Source organism: Mesoplodon bidens (assembly GCF_964165515.1).
Source record: "Mesoplodon bidens genome assembly, chromosome: 10".
NCBI lineage: Eukaryota > Metazoa > Chordata > Mammalia > Artiodactyla > Ziphiidae > Mesoplodon > Mesoplodon bidens.
This window is the reverse complement of record NC_138172.1, coordinates 103,146,966-103,161,103: the sequence shown is the minus strand read 5'-3', so window position 1 is coordinate 103,161,103 and position 14,138 is coordinate 103,146,966. Positions and strand designations below refer to the sequence as shown.

Here is a 14,138-nt window from a genome sequence, read left to right as displayed (position 1 = left end):
CCCAGCCACCCTGGGCCGGGCCGGAGGCCGAAGCCGCCCGCCCCGCGTCCCCCGCGCATTCCAGTCGCGCCACCGCCCGGCCACGGCGCGGACGCGGCTGGGGACAGATGGGGACGCGGCGGGACAGACGACGCGGCAGGCCCGGGCCAGCCAGCCACAGGGTCCCCCCAAAAGGAGAGTGGACCTCCTGCTAAGAAGTGGGATGGGCCGGCGGTGGGAAAGGGTCCCCTCGGAAAGAGCGTCCCCGCGTGAGCTGGGGCGCTTGGTGAGCCGGAGAGATTTCGAAGTGGACCCGGGGAAGCTGCCCCCGTGGAGAACCGGGATTCACGGCCGCCTGCTCCTTAGGCTGCTCCTAATTGGGAGGTAATTTCGAGCGATAGGTAAAGAATCCGGTTAGTTCAAGTATTGGAAGTTGGTTCTAGAGAGTCTCGGGTGACCTCACATCGCCCCAGGCTGGGGAGGCAGAGCCAGGCCGAGGCCCGTAAGCGCTCTAGGAAAGTATCGAAAGCCCAGCTAGGGCGCAGAAACGATGGGGACCGAGGGCAGGTTGTCGGTCACGTGACTCGATCCAGCCCGAGAGGTGTGTCTCACTGCTACACACACACACACACACACACACACACACACACACACACACACACACACACACACACACACACACACACACACACACACACACACACACACACACACACACACACACACACACACCTCCAGGTTTTACTCAGACTGCTCCAGTGACTTGCCCATATCAGACCTTCAAAGTTCATCCAAGTTTATCTTTACCTCCCGTTTGCCTTGTGAACTGGGAAGAGAAGGTGTTTTCCCCAACCTGGAGACCCCCCAACGTGGCGACAGTCAGTAAATGCTGGTAACTGATGGACTCACCACCTCGTCCGCAGGAGGGACCCGAGGGTAGAGGCTGAGGAAGCGGGCAGAGCTGAGTTCTGCCGTCCCCCACAAAGCCCCACTGAGGTCTCCCCCCACCGCATCCTCCCTGGGCACACACCTCCTCTCCCACTGCCATTGGGCTGAGCAGAACCTCTCCGACCACAGTGAAGGTGTTTTTATGCATCCAATAAATCTGTCCTAGGAGCAATCAGGTCTTCTTTTCCCTGTTGCCTAGGAGACCTAACTTTGTGAGGCTGCTCTTCAGTTGTGCCAGGCACTCTGGTCACTAAAGAGAAGGAAGCTTTTTCCTGTCCGCAATATTTGTTTGTTAAAGAGACCTGGAACTAGAGAGTAAAAATAAAAACTGCCCCAAAGTCACTAATCATTATAGAAATTCCGAGTAAAACACAATGAACTGCCACTTTTTAATCCATTGCATTGATACAGATTTTTAAAAATCTATTAAGAGAAATTATCCAAAATCTGGAAATAAGACCAAAAGGATAGTGCTCCTTTCAACCTCGTATTGAAGCGTTGTTTAAAAGCCCAAGGATTACTTACTTTTCTAAGAGAATGTACTGTTGTTTGATGTTGCTGTTTACTATTAATGAAAAGCTGAGTCTCTATAAGGTTATGTACCAACTTGTAGATTTGTGCCTGGTAGGGATGCAAATAATCTTTGTTCCAAAGAAAAGGTAACTTCAAAGGTTATAATTATTTCCCTGTAGGACATTAACCATGTTTATATCTAGCCTAGCAATCTTATTTTAATATAGGTTAAGGACTCTGTAAACCCATTTCCCCAAATGGTCTTTGAATCAGCTTTTTCATCTTACAAATGTCCTCATTAGTTAATGAGGTGTGTAAACTTTTGGCCCATGTGCTGCCATATTTGTAGAAAGATTTGAGAGTCATATTTAACTTTGGAAAATTATACTTGGGGAAGTCTGACAAGAACAGGAATTTTTGCCGGCTTATGGAGAGACACGTACCCTCGCGCACTGATTCGGGGCATCTGGGTTGGAAAAGGCTCTTTGGAAGGCAGTTTGGCCGTTGTTGTTGAAACTGAAAGCGCACAGCCCTTGTGACCCAACAATTCCTCTTCTAGGAGTAAGTCCCGAGAAACATTTCCACACGGGCACTGAGAGAAATGCGCAGTGTTTGCCACGCTGAGAAAGTGGAAAGGACTTCAGTGGTCATCAAAAGTGGAATGGAATGTAGACTGGATGAACAACAAGGTCCTAGTGTGTAGCACGGGAACTATATTCAATATCCTGGGATAAACCATAATGGAAAAGAATATAAAAAAGAATGTACATATGTGTGTATAACTGAGTCACTTTTCTGTACTGCAGAAATTAACATTGTAAATCAACTATACTTCAATTAAAAAATACTTTAAAAAAGTGGAATGAATAAATTAGTGGCGCATACATGTGATAGAATACTATACAGCCACAAAAGATGAATCAGTCCTAAAAGTATGGATAGATCTCAAAAACAAAATGTCAGTGGAAAAAAACTGTCAATGAAAATGACTCTGGGTACAGCACAGTTATATGGATATCTATGACAAAACAAATAAATGGAAAGATACCTGCCAAATCCATCAAGGTGCCTATGGGGTAGTGAACAAAGTCAAGATGGGAAGATGTCAACAGGGACTTTTGCTTTATCTGTAGTGTTCTTGTGTACATTTCTGAATTAAATGGATGCACGTATTACTTGTGTAACGTTTTAAAGGGGTATCTCGGCGCTGTGAGAGTTTGGAAATAAAGAGCCAGAGTGTGCCCAGTGCTTGACTCTGGGAAGTGGGATTAGGTCCTAGTGAGCTTTTCTTCTCAGGCTTTTTCTGTTACTTAAATATTAGATGATGATGATGAAAGAATCTCTGACGTAAGTACTAGAACTTCTGACTTCTGGTCCAGCCCAGCCACCAAGTCCAATGTATCATCTAACACGGTGCACCTGAACTCTCTTTGCCTGGATTTGCCTCTCCATGTATCAGGAATTGAACACAAAAATATAAGAAGCCCATGTATGCTGTGAGGACAAATAAAATGATAGAGGGCAGGCAGTGTGCTGGTACACCTCTGAGAACCTGTGTTGCATAAACGTCAGGAACAGACACAGAAAAGACCAGTGGTTTCAGGTTGTAAATCGGGCTGACTGGGTAGCTCGGTGCCTGAGGCTACATAATACAATGTGAAACCGGGGAACAAAGCTCTCTGTGTCACCTGCCTGTCTGCCAAGGTGGGTAGAATTACAAAGGCGTGTCCGAGGAGGAGCCCGGGTTGTAGGCAAGCGCTTGGGAAACCAGATACTTTAATCTGATTCTTAAGAGTAACAAATGGGAATAAGAGAAAGACTTCATGAAATTCAAGGCCTTTACTTTGGAAGGGATGATCATTTTTCTGTTTACTTTTCTTCTGTGGATGTTTTGTTTGGGCTTAGGTTATTTTGTAAGCTCTGTCCTTGCTCCCTAACCCTCACAGTTAAGAAAAGAAAGAGCAAGGGTTGGTGGTCACTCCAGGTCACCCTCCGTATCCCCCTCGTTCTGCATCGGAAAACATGGTAGGGAGCTGGGGGCTCAAGCCAGGAGATTAGGCGGGGCTGGGGAGGTGTTCCTGGCCGCAGCGGGGCCCTAACCCCACTGGTTCCACAATTCGTAACCACCACCCCCATGCTACCACCGCCATATGCAAAGTTGGAGCTAGAGCGTGTTTTCCATCACTGCCTGTGCTTGCAATGAGTTGGGTAACCTAGTTACAGGGGCACCGTGATTTTTAAAAAATTTTTATTGGAATATAGTTGATTTACAATGTTGTGTTACTTTCTGCCCTACAGCAAAGTCACTCAGTTATACATATACATATATCCACTCTTTTTTAGATCCTTTTCCCATATAGGTCATTACATAGTGTTGGGTAGAGTTCCCTGTGCTCTTCAATGGGTCCTTATTAGTTATCTATTTTATATATAGCAGTGTGAATATGTCAATCCCAATCTCCCAGTTTATCTCCCCCCGCACCGTAACCATAAGTTTGTCTTCTACATCTGTGACTCTGTTTCTCTTGCAAATAAGTTCATTTGTACCATTTTTTAAGACTCCACATATAAGCGATATCATACATCTGTCTTTCTCTGTCTGACTTACTCCACTCAGTAGGACAATCTCTAGGTCCGTCCATGTCGCTACAAAAGGCATTAGTTCATTCCTTTTTATGGCTGAGGAATAATTCACTTTGAGTTCCGCCCACAGGGAGGCGGGTCAGTGAAGGTCCTGCCAACATAGCTCTTCTTCGTCCCTCTTCAAATGAAGAGCAGTGGTGAGGCCTCAGCGCTGTGAATGTTTTCGGCACGGGACTGGTCTGACGCTCATGACAGCCCTCAGGGGTGGGGAGGAGAGCTGCCCCTGCAGATGAGGAAACTGGGGCTCCAAAAGGGGCTGAAGTGGGCTCCAAAAGGGGCTGAAGTGCTCCCAGACCCAGGGCTGGCCCCAGACCCCGGCCTCCTGGCTGATCCCACAGCCTCCTCTGGCTGTGGCCCAGCCGCACTGGCTTCCTCTGCTGGCTCCAAAGTATCTCCCATGCGGACGGTGGGTGTCAGGCTCGCAGGCCTGGCAGGCCTTACCTGCCCCAATGCCCCCCTGGACTGAGGAGTCCCACATCCTTTAGACCAGTGATTCTCAAGCCCTAATAGGCCTGTGAATCCCCTGGGAGCTTGTAAAAAAGCAGATCCTGATTCAGTGGGTGGGGCCTGAGAGTCTGCATTTCTGACAAGTTCCCAGGAGGCCCCAGAGCTCATTTTCTGCAGGCCGCTCTGAGTAGCAAGGCTGATTCTAGCTTCAACCAGACAAAGCAAGCCTGGTGTCAGGCAACCCATTGTACCATCTCATGGTGTCCTCATCGGTTCATGATTGTGACTAAGTGTTAATTATGTTTTCCTGGCTGGAATGTCATCTCCATGAGGACAGGGACAATGACTGTCTCCTTCATACTGGTACACCCAGTGCCTAACATAGTGCCTGGCGCGTGATAAATGCTCACTAAATATCTGCTGAATGAATAAATTGAGGGAGGGAAACGAATGGCTGAGCCACCACTGTTCTTCCCACCAAAACGACACCGTCCCCCGATTCCCAGCAATGAGACATTTGGGAGGGTTTCATAGTCTTATCATCAAATCCATATTTTCCTGGAGACCCAAATCCCATGCATCAAACCATCTAAAAGGGGTTCATGGTGATCATCCCTTAGGAGTGGGATTGCAGGCTTTTTATTTTCCTTTGTGCACTTTTCATGTTTTCCAAATTTAATGCAATAAGCGAGCATTACTGCAGTAATTCACAGGAAATTTAAAAGCAGATTCTCTCTTGGTCACTTCTGCTTTATCACCACAGACGCTGAGCTGGCTGTACTGTAATCAGTCACTGTGCTCAGTGTCTCAGTTTCCAGACTATAAAGTAAGGTTGGGCTGCAGATGACCACTGAGCCTCACTGGGACGTGAATTCTCTCTGAGTTTGTCTTTTCATCCATGTATTCCTTCTCATCCCTGTTACTTGCAAGGAACCCTAATCTCATACCCGCTGACCTCACCTCTGTGGGTTCTTGCCACCTGGAATACCATTCCACGATACCCCTTTTCTGAGGATGGAATTTGATGCTTAAGTCCTGAGTAACAGACTTCCCCGCTGCAGCTGAGGTGTTTACATAAACTTAAGTCACCATTTTTTAACGTGATACTGAAAAAACTCAATGAAAACCCAAGACTGTTTAAGTCTCTCTGTCTTAGTCACAGCACGAAATAATCCTGTTGGGAAGGGCTGCTGGAGTTTTACAGTTTTCAGTGTAAAATTTCTTTTACATTTACACAGTGTAAAACATTACGTTACAGTAAATAATGATCACTTAACTGTAGTGAATGTTGGTTGTAAAGTTATTCATGCTCCTGGGGGTAGAGATATTGTCCTGGATGTATCTGCACTGGTTGCATCTCACAACCCAGAGTCTAGACTGGTACCCTGGGCACAATTCATTCTATGAGTGATTGAAAAGGAGACGGAGGTACTTCCGGCTCATTCAAGAAATCAAGGGGGGAGGTTTGGGTCGATGTTCACGTCCTTTGACATCCGCTCATGTCTATATGCCCCAGCCTCCCGTCGATTTTGTGCAGCGTCCATATCCACTCACACCATCGGCCACTTAGCACGAGGTGAGAGAGAATTCCTAGGAAAGAAGACCAAGGCTGAATCCCACTGCCCCTCACTTTATGCAGTAGATGTTTCTGAAAAGATGTGGACTAAGTAAGTGTCTATAAATTTGATTAAAAGGAGCAGAACTTTGTAAAGGGGGGATGTATTTGGCCACTCAGTCTCACCCACATAGAGGGGCTTGATTTGTCCCCAACGGCATGGCTGAGCAGCAAGGACCTACTTTGGGGGGAAATTATATGATTGGGGCCACTTAAGAAAGGAAATATGGGGCAGTTCTGGGGCTCAGCAGGTGTTTGGAGAGGTGGGCGTCCCGTCCACAGCAGAGGGCAGGCCGGGGTCCACGAGGCTCCTGAGCCGGTGACGACAGAACGAGCCGGTCCTCACCACCTGCAGCCCCGCGTGGCGGGGCTTCCACAGGGCGGCGCGTGACGGCTGCCGTGTGTCCTCCGGGTTCCCACTTCACCTCGCACCCACCTTCCAGAGCATCCCTACTGCCACGCTCCCGGCCACAGCCCCCAGGTGACAGCCTCTTCCTTTCCCCTCTTTCCAAGGCATAAACTCTTTCTCCTGCCCCACTGTGTCCTTCCTTTTGGAAGAGCATCCTTCTGGGGTGGGAGACCCTTGTTTCTCTTTGCCTTCTTGGCACAACAATTCTAGTTCTTCCTGAGTGTGAGTCTAAGGAAATGAGAGGAAATGTCCATCAAGATCATGTTTGAAGTTATCATACACAGGAGTCACAGGTGACCCTCCTTTCTTTGTTTTTTTTTTTGTGGTACGCAGGCCTCTCACTGTTGTAGCCTCTCCCCTTGCGGAGCACAGGCTCCGGACGCGCAGGCTCAGCGGCCATGGCTCACGGGCCAGCCGCTCCGCGGCATGTGGGATCCTCCTGGACCGGGGCACGAACCAGTGTCCCCTGCATCGGCAGGCGGACTCTCAACCACTGCGCCACGAGGGAAGCCCGACCCTCCTTTCTAAGGCTGATACCCACATCCTGATTTCCTCTTTAGCTTTTGTGGACATTTGTATTTTCATTCCCAGATGGGCTCAGTGCAGGCAAGGCCATGTTCACAGAGCCTCTGATTTTAGTCTTCTCTCTGACTCTCTGATCAGCCCGGATGTTGACTTCCACGTGGCAGCCCCAGTGACTTCACTTGGTTGTTTGCGCATCCCAAGTATTTCAGCTAATTGTCAACTTTCTGCTATCAGTTATCTCAGGACTGTGAGTACCTCACCAATGGGGCTTAAACAGGCACAAAGCATTCAGTGAACTGAAACCAGAAAAAAGGCTCAGGGCAAGGGCACAAATGCCCATGTCGTGGTTCAAGGAGTTGACTTTTATAGAAGTTAAGTACATTTGTATTAGTTGTTATGATGAATTGTTCTGACACTCACCCAGACAGGAAAATAATGGAAGTTTCTTTTCCCAAGTGCTCCTGAACTCAAACATTCCGAATGACCTGGCCTCAGCTGGCCCAGAGCAGAAGTCATAAGATCGAAAAGATAAGTAAATACATTTTTAAAGAGATGGAGGAACCACCGCTTTCCGAAAACATCTGATTCGGGCCAGTGATTGAAGATGAGCTCAGGATATGTGGAACGCTTGCTTCCTCCTTACTTAAAATTGTTTAGGTTGCTTATATTGACCCTCTAAGCGAGAAGAGAGTGTCTGTGTGGAAAGTTTATGCTTGAGGGACTTTCTCTCCACCATCACCTCCCCATATATATATATACATATATTCTAGAAAACCAGTGCTAGTCTGATGACCAACAACTCTGGGCTGAGCTGCAGTCTAGAAGGTGAGCAGTTGCAGACTGCTCTGCCAAGCTTTGCCCTTTGTTAATCATCTCTTTACAGTTCAGCACGCCGGCACCTCCTTTGAGTCTGATTATACTCCTAACCCTCCAAGTTCAATGTCAGCAGATCCCGGTCTGACAGTAAGTGAGATTGCTTTCTGGGTTTGCTAGTGTACCGCGTTTGAAAGACAGACTCCGCCCAAAGCAGCTGCCACGGTGGAGCCCGCACTGTCCCTTGCAGGATGGTTTTATTAAAGGCCATCTCCCTGGGAGAACTGGTCTACCTGGGTGGCAGTGTGGACCTGTTCCAGGCAAGCGGCCAAGGTCTGCGTGATCTCCACGTACTTCACCCCTGTAACCGTGACCTCCTGGATATTAGGCACTGTCTAGTCTTCCATGATAATAGCTCTTGGTGATTAATTTTGCTGCTTTTGGTCGCTTTCAGGGAAACGGGTTTTGACATGTAGTCAGTATCTTTCAAACTGAGAGCAAACGGAATCGAGGAGACCGTTTTCCAATTTATCCCAACAATTTAAAGTCCCACGTTAGAAAAATGCAATTCTTCCTGGAATACAAACACATACCAAGGGTTCAAGTACTTATAACAACTTCATTCCAAAAAGTGTTCAAAGTGGCTTCCAAAACAACGAATAAAAGAATGAAATTGACAGCTAAGGATTTGGGGCAGAAACCAAGCATACCTAAATCACCTCATTTTCCCATTGCTCTGGCTGTTCATTTCACCCCAAGAGGCATAAGAAATGAGGAAGGATGACCCTCCGGGGAAAATGACATGGAATCTGGGAATACCCTGTTTAAGTCATAGGCTCACAGGAAAACAAATAGGCCTAAAGTGTGTTATTTAGACCATTTTTTACACCATTTAACTGTTATATACAAATCTAGAATTAAAAGCATTTTAATAAGGTGGGTAAAAATATTTACACATATTCCAAATGATCACGCATTTGATGCTCCATCATACAGGAAGCTTGCACCGTCCACCTCCTTCTGCCTGCAAGGTTTGTTCCTTAATAGCTGAACTTTTCCTCTGAATTGGCTCCCAGCTGGGAGGAACAGTCAGTGTTTTCAAACAAAAGGCACTTCCAGGAACTCTTAAGTCAAAGAACTGGTCCAGAATTCTTTCAGTTGTGGGGAGTGGGCAGGAGGGAACTTTTCTGTCTCCTCTGAATCCAGTGCTTGGTGGTCCCCTGCTTCTTTAGTGAAACAACAAAATGGCCGGAAAACACTTTAAAAAATGTTTCTATGACAACGTGGTATGAATGAGCACACTTCCTAAGGAAATGAAACTCCTAAAAGCTTCTGTGACTTTACTGGTGATCTCAAGAGAAGGCTTTTTTTGTTTGTTTGGTTTTTTGTTTTTTTCTTTTCAGTTCACTGATGATAAATCCAGGTTCAAAACTTATGACTCTTTACCCAATTAAGCAGTTATTTTTTTCACGTGTCATTTGTTTCACCCCTCTAATTTAATTTTTTAAAATATTCATCAACACAGTCTCCCTTTCCTTGTAAAAGTCCCTCCTTGTCACATGTCCATCTATTTTCACCACTCACTCCTTCACTGATTCAACAGATTTTTTATTGCCGGGTCATAAATCTAGTGAGAACAGCACCAAAATGAGCAGGAATCGGTCTGAACTTTTGGTGCTTCTTCAGAAGAGATAAACAGTCCCTCTGGATCTTGAGAAGTAACCAGGTGGTCTGGGTTTTCCTTTATGTTTTTTATTTTTACTTATTTATTTATTTAAAAATTTTCTTGAACTGTAGTTGATTTACAATGTTGTGTTAATTTCTGCTGTACAGCAAAGTGACTCAGTTATACACACATATGTACATTCTTTTTCATATTCTTTTCCATTATGGTTTATCCCAGGATATTGAATATAGTTAATCACTGTGCTCTACAGTAGGACCTTGTTGTTTATCCATCATATATATACTAGTTTGCATCTGCTCAACCCAAACTCCCAGTCCTTCCCTCCCCCAGCCCCACCCCCTTGGCAACCACAAGTCTGTTCTCTATGTCTGTGAGTCTTCCTTTATGTTTTTTTTAATTTAGATTTGTTAGCCCAAGAGATCAGGAATTCCTGGCTCTTGAGGACCGGGAGAGAGGGAAGATGATATTCGAGAAGCTGGTCAGGTACCTCTGATGCGTTTATCTATCACTTTTTAATGCCACCAGGGTTTAATTTCGAAGTGGGAGAAATCTGTGGCAGACTGGAAGCAGTAGCTGGGGGTATTTGCTGCACACCCAGACATCAGACCATTCATTTCTGCACCAGTTTTTCTCCCCCAGTCTAAGGGACCTTTCTCTGTGGTAATGAGCTCAATCACAGATTGATATCTCTCGGGGCTCCCCTGTGGGACCTGTGTAGTAAATTTAGAGCAGCACATTCAATTTGTCATAGCAAATACCTCCTGTTCTCTTTATAGAATTCACACACACCTGTCTTGTCCTGGATTTAGTTAGCTTGTTGACTAGGGGAAACACTCATCGAGGAGAGAAGCTATGGATATGTCACTTTATGAACAGGAATTTCCCAAACTTCCAATTTCAATCTTCAGATGAAAAGAATGATCATCACATGGTAAACTTTTGCTGTAGGAGTTTTGCTGAAATGCACTACTAATTTTCAGCAGTGAAGAGCCTTGTGTCTGAAAGAAAGGAAGAGACAGGAGAACACAGTCAGATCTCACAATAGATTGAGAGTAACTGTGAGAACGACGAGGATAAAGATGAACCTAACCGTCTCCTTCTTTCCCCCTTTTCACCCTAATGTGCCATTTGTTTGCATCTTCAGTGCCAGGTGGGGGTCTTTCCCAGGTGCCTCCCCAGAGCCAGCCGTCCATGTTCTGCACAGCCAGGCATCCTCTCAGGGGGACAGCTCTGCAGCAGCCACACCTTTTCTTTAAGGAACACAAAGACCTCGAGATTGCTTTCTTTCTATTTTGCATCACTTCCCTGACGAATACAGACACACTGTATTTGCATAACATAGTTTTGGTCCGCATGGGACCCCACCTCCAGCTTCCTGAATATGCATTTTATTCTGTGCGATGTCTGAAAGTTGCACCTCTAATCTCATTACCAGCCTGTGTGCTTCCACTGAATTATTCTCCAGGCTTTAGAACCGCACCTCCAATTTGTAAGCTGAGCTAACGATTACATTTTCATCTCTGAAAGATGTTAAATGAAAGCATGCCTTGTGGGGAGAATAAATCAAAGATCTCAGCATGAGTGGCCCCCTACCCCCAGCCCAACTTCTCTGCTTGCTCAGTGGAGGCTGGAGAATAAACTCCCCTTTCTCTCGAACATTCATCTTCGACCAGAGAACCTTGCAGGAACTACGCTCTTAATACAACATTGTTTAGCCCCCTTCACTGAGACGCTTTCATTTGATCAGCCCAGAGAATAACCATTTTGCAGCCTTGGAGACAGAGTTCAGTGATTGAAGTGCCAGCCGACTGAAACGGTGTGGGACCCTAGATAGCTGGGATCGATGAAGAAACTGTCCATCCCTAAAAGAATAGGACAACAGACAGGTTGCAGTTGCAAAAACTACCATCAGAATTTCGCTGAGGTAGGTCAAAGGCAGAGTCAAAATCACTCTTCCAAGTCATTTCCATTTCTTTGCATTCTCACTTAGGGTTAGCGCTTTGGGGCCAAATGCTTTGCCCAAATGATTTCGTTTAACCCTTAGCACAATCCTTGGAGGTTGATTTTTTTTTTTTAATCCTCATTATACAGATGAGGGGCCGGAGGCAAATGACTTTCTCTAGGTTCCACGGTAAGGGACGGATCAGAGTCGGGTCACCGGGTCTGTGGGTTTGCAGGAATGTGTGCAGGTTCAGCTGTCACCCAGTCCTGGGTCTATCCCTTCAGTGTCTTCAGGCCGGTTTTCTAAGACCTTCCAGGGCAAGACCACACTCACATCAGACCTCCTTCTGCCAACTATGTGCTTTGCCAGCTGACACTTCCTCTTATGGCTTTTTTTTTTTTGCCTCGGGACCTGCTTTCTGACAAATGGGCGTTTTCTACACCAGGCTCATCACCAGAGTCATCTGGGTGCTTATTAAAAATAGAAGTGCCCCCACAAAGAATAGAGGTGCCCCAGCATCTCTTGGAGACTCTGATTCATGGAGCTGGGGGTGGGCAGGGGCCCAGAAGTTTCTTTGTGTAATTCTGATAAATAATCAAGTTGGGGAAGAGATGTCATTTCCCCAAAGTTTTTGACCCATGCACCCCTTTCATGTAATATATAATCTGAAAACTCCTTCAAAATTAAAAAATTTTTTTACATGATGTTCGCTCAAAGTCATTTTAATTTTAGTATCTTATTTCAGTTCAATATGATATCAAAGGATGTCAAAAAGTATTTCTAATGTAATATTAATGATGATCATAATTTGTAAGATGCATTTTTACTTTTTCTCCCTTCATGAGTGGCTTGTGATATGTAACATACTTTTATACAAAAACACAGTTTTTTGGCAAACCAATTTTTAAATGATTTTTATATTGTGTTTGGTTTGGGCAAACAACAAATATTACAATGCAGCTTGAAATTTAACCACGTTGAGGGCATCAAAATTGGACCATGGACTTAATTTTTAAAGAATTTTCATATTTTGTTTCAAAATGATAAGATAAGGGAGAGGGTGTTTCTTTTGTTAAGTTTTAATTTCAATAAATGGAAAAGCAATTGGATGCAATGATTACTGTTTTTTCTCTTTTAGACAATGGTCTGGAGATGCTGAACTGACATCCTGTAAGAATTTCAATTTATTGAACGTAACTGGTAAAATTTTAGAAGCTTATGTGAGGAATGATTGTTATTTTCTTCATAAACTGGGATTTAAATGTCCGTATTCCAAATGCTTTGTTGATTTAACCAATGGCCCATTGCGGGCATGAATTACACAGTGTAAAACTAAGATAAGAAATCACGTAAATGCTGTCAGGAGAGGCAGCGTGGCCAGCTGTTCTCAGCGAACTGGGTGACAAAGTCCCATCCCTCCTCCATGCCCACCACGGGGCCTCCCTCCTGAGTTCTCAGAGCTGCAAGCTGTCCAGTAGTAAAGGGGAAATCTCTGAATAGCTATTTGGTTCATTTATGATTTTAAAATGAAAGGAGCAGCAGGTTCTGTCAGCACCTTCATGACATGACCCTCTGGAACAGGTTCAGAGATGCTCCTGGGGACCCGGGAAGGGGTCGGGAGGCTCTGTGGCTCCTGGTATCCCAGCGAGGTTCTCAGTCCCGACCGCCCATCAGAGTCATCGGGGCAACTTTTAAAAAATGGGTGCCCAGGCCCAGCGCAGCCCATTAACCAGACTCTTGGGTGGAAGGTTCCAGTGTCAGGACCAATGTCCGCAGGTGATTCCAACGTGTGGCTGTGAGCCAGCCGCCCAAGGGGATGAATCGGACACTGTGACAGGCTTAGCGGCGGAAGGAGTTTGGGGGCAATTGGGCCTCAGGCCTGAAACCCCATCAGGATCCTGGCCTTCTCCCCGATGCTCCGTGTCTTCAAGGAGTCCACAGCGGCTTGAGGAAAGCACACACACCCGAAAAAGCATTCTGCCTGAAGGATTTTGAAACTTGCCTGCAAGTTACTGTTAAAGATGACACCTTTGCAAATGCAGGGTTTGCAGGCCACGCCCACATCACTGAGCACACTGTCCCCTCCCCCCCGCCAGTACAGAGTTCTCCCCAGGTCCCGCCTGAGGACAGTGTCTTATAGGAGACGCAAGCTCCACCCACAGGCGTTCCTGAGCGCTGGCTCTGTGCCCGGCCTCACACTGACCACTGACAACACGCAGGTGAAGCTGTGGCCCTGCCCCAAGAACCTCCATCCAGTCGGGGACAGATGAGCAGACCAGGGGTTACAGCCGCTGTGCTGATAGCCGAGACGGGGGTGCCGACAGCATCCTCACCCCTGCCACCATCCCGAAGGTCACAAGGGTGGGGACCAGCATTTGAGCAATTTCACCTTCTTTGTACATTCAGACATATTAGATAGAAACCTATAGAATGCATTAAAATATCTATAACACGTCTATTTTGTGCATGTCTGTGTATGTGTACCTGCGTGGGTGTGTAAATATACAGCTTTCGTTGTTGTCTACAGAACAGACGAACAACCGCAAAGTATCCCATGGAAAACTTCCTTCCACTGCAAGGAATGGGCTCATTTCAAATAGTGCCTGAACGTGTCATC

The 14,138-nt window shown here is 46.1% G+C and overlaps 1 long non-coding RNA gene across 1 annotated transcript; it reads left to right on the top strand.

Moving 5' to 3' along the window:
• Positions 1-219: 219 nt before the first annotated feature.
• LOC308623259 lies at positions 220-13,909 on the top strand. Its single transcript, XR_014016795.1, has 3 exons — positions 220-363; positions 6,047-6,197; positions 12,660-13,909. It is a non-coding gene; the product is annotated as an uncharacterized lncRNA (long non-coding RNA).
• The last annotated feature ends 229 nt before the right edge of the window (positions 13,910-14,138 follow it).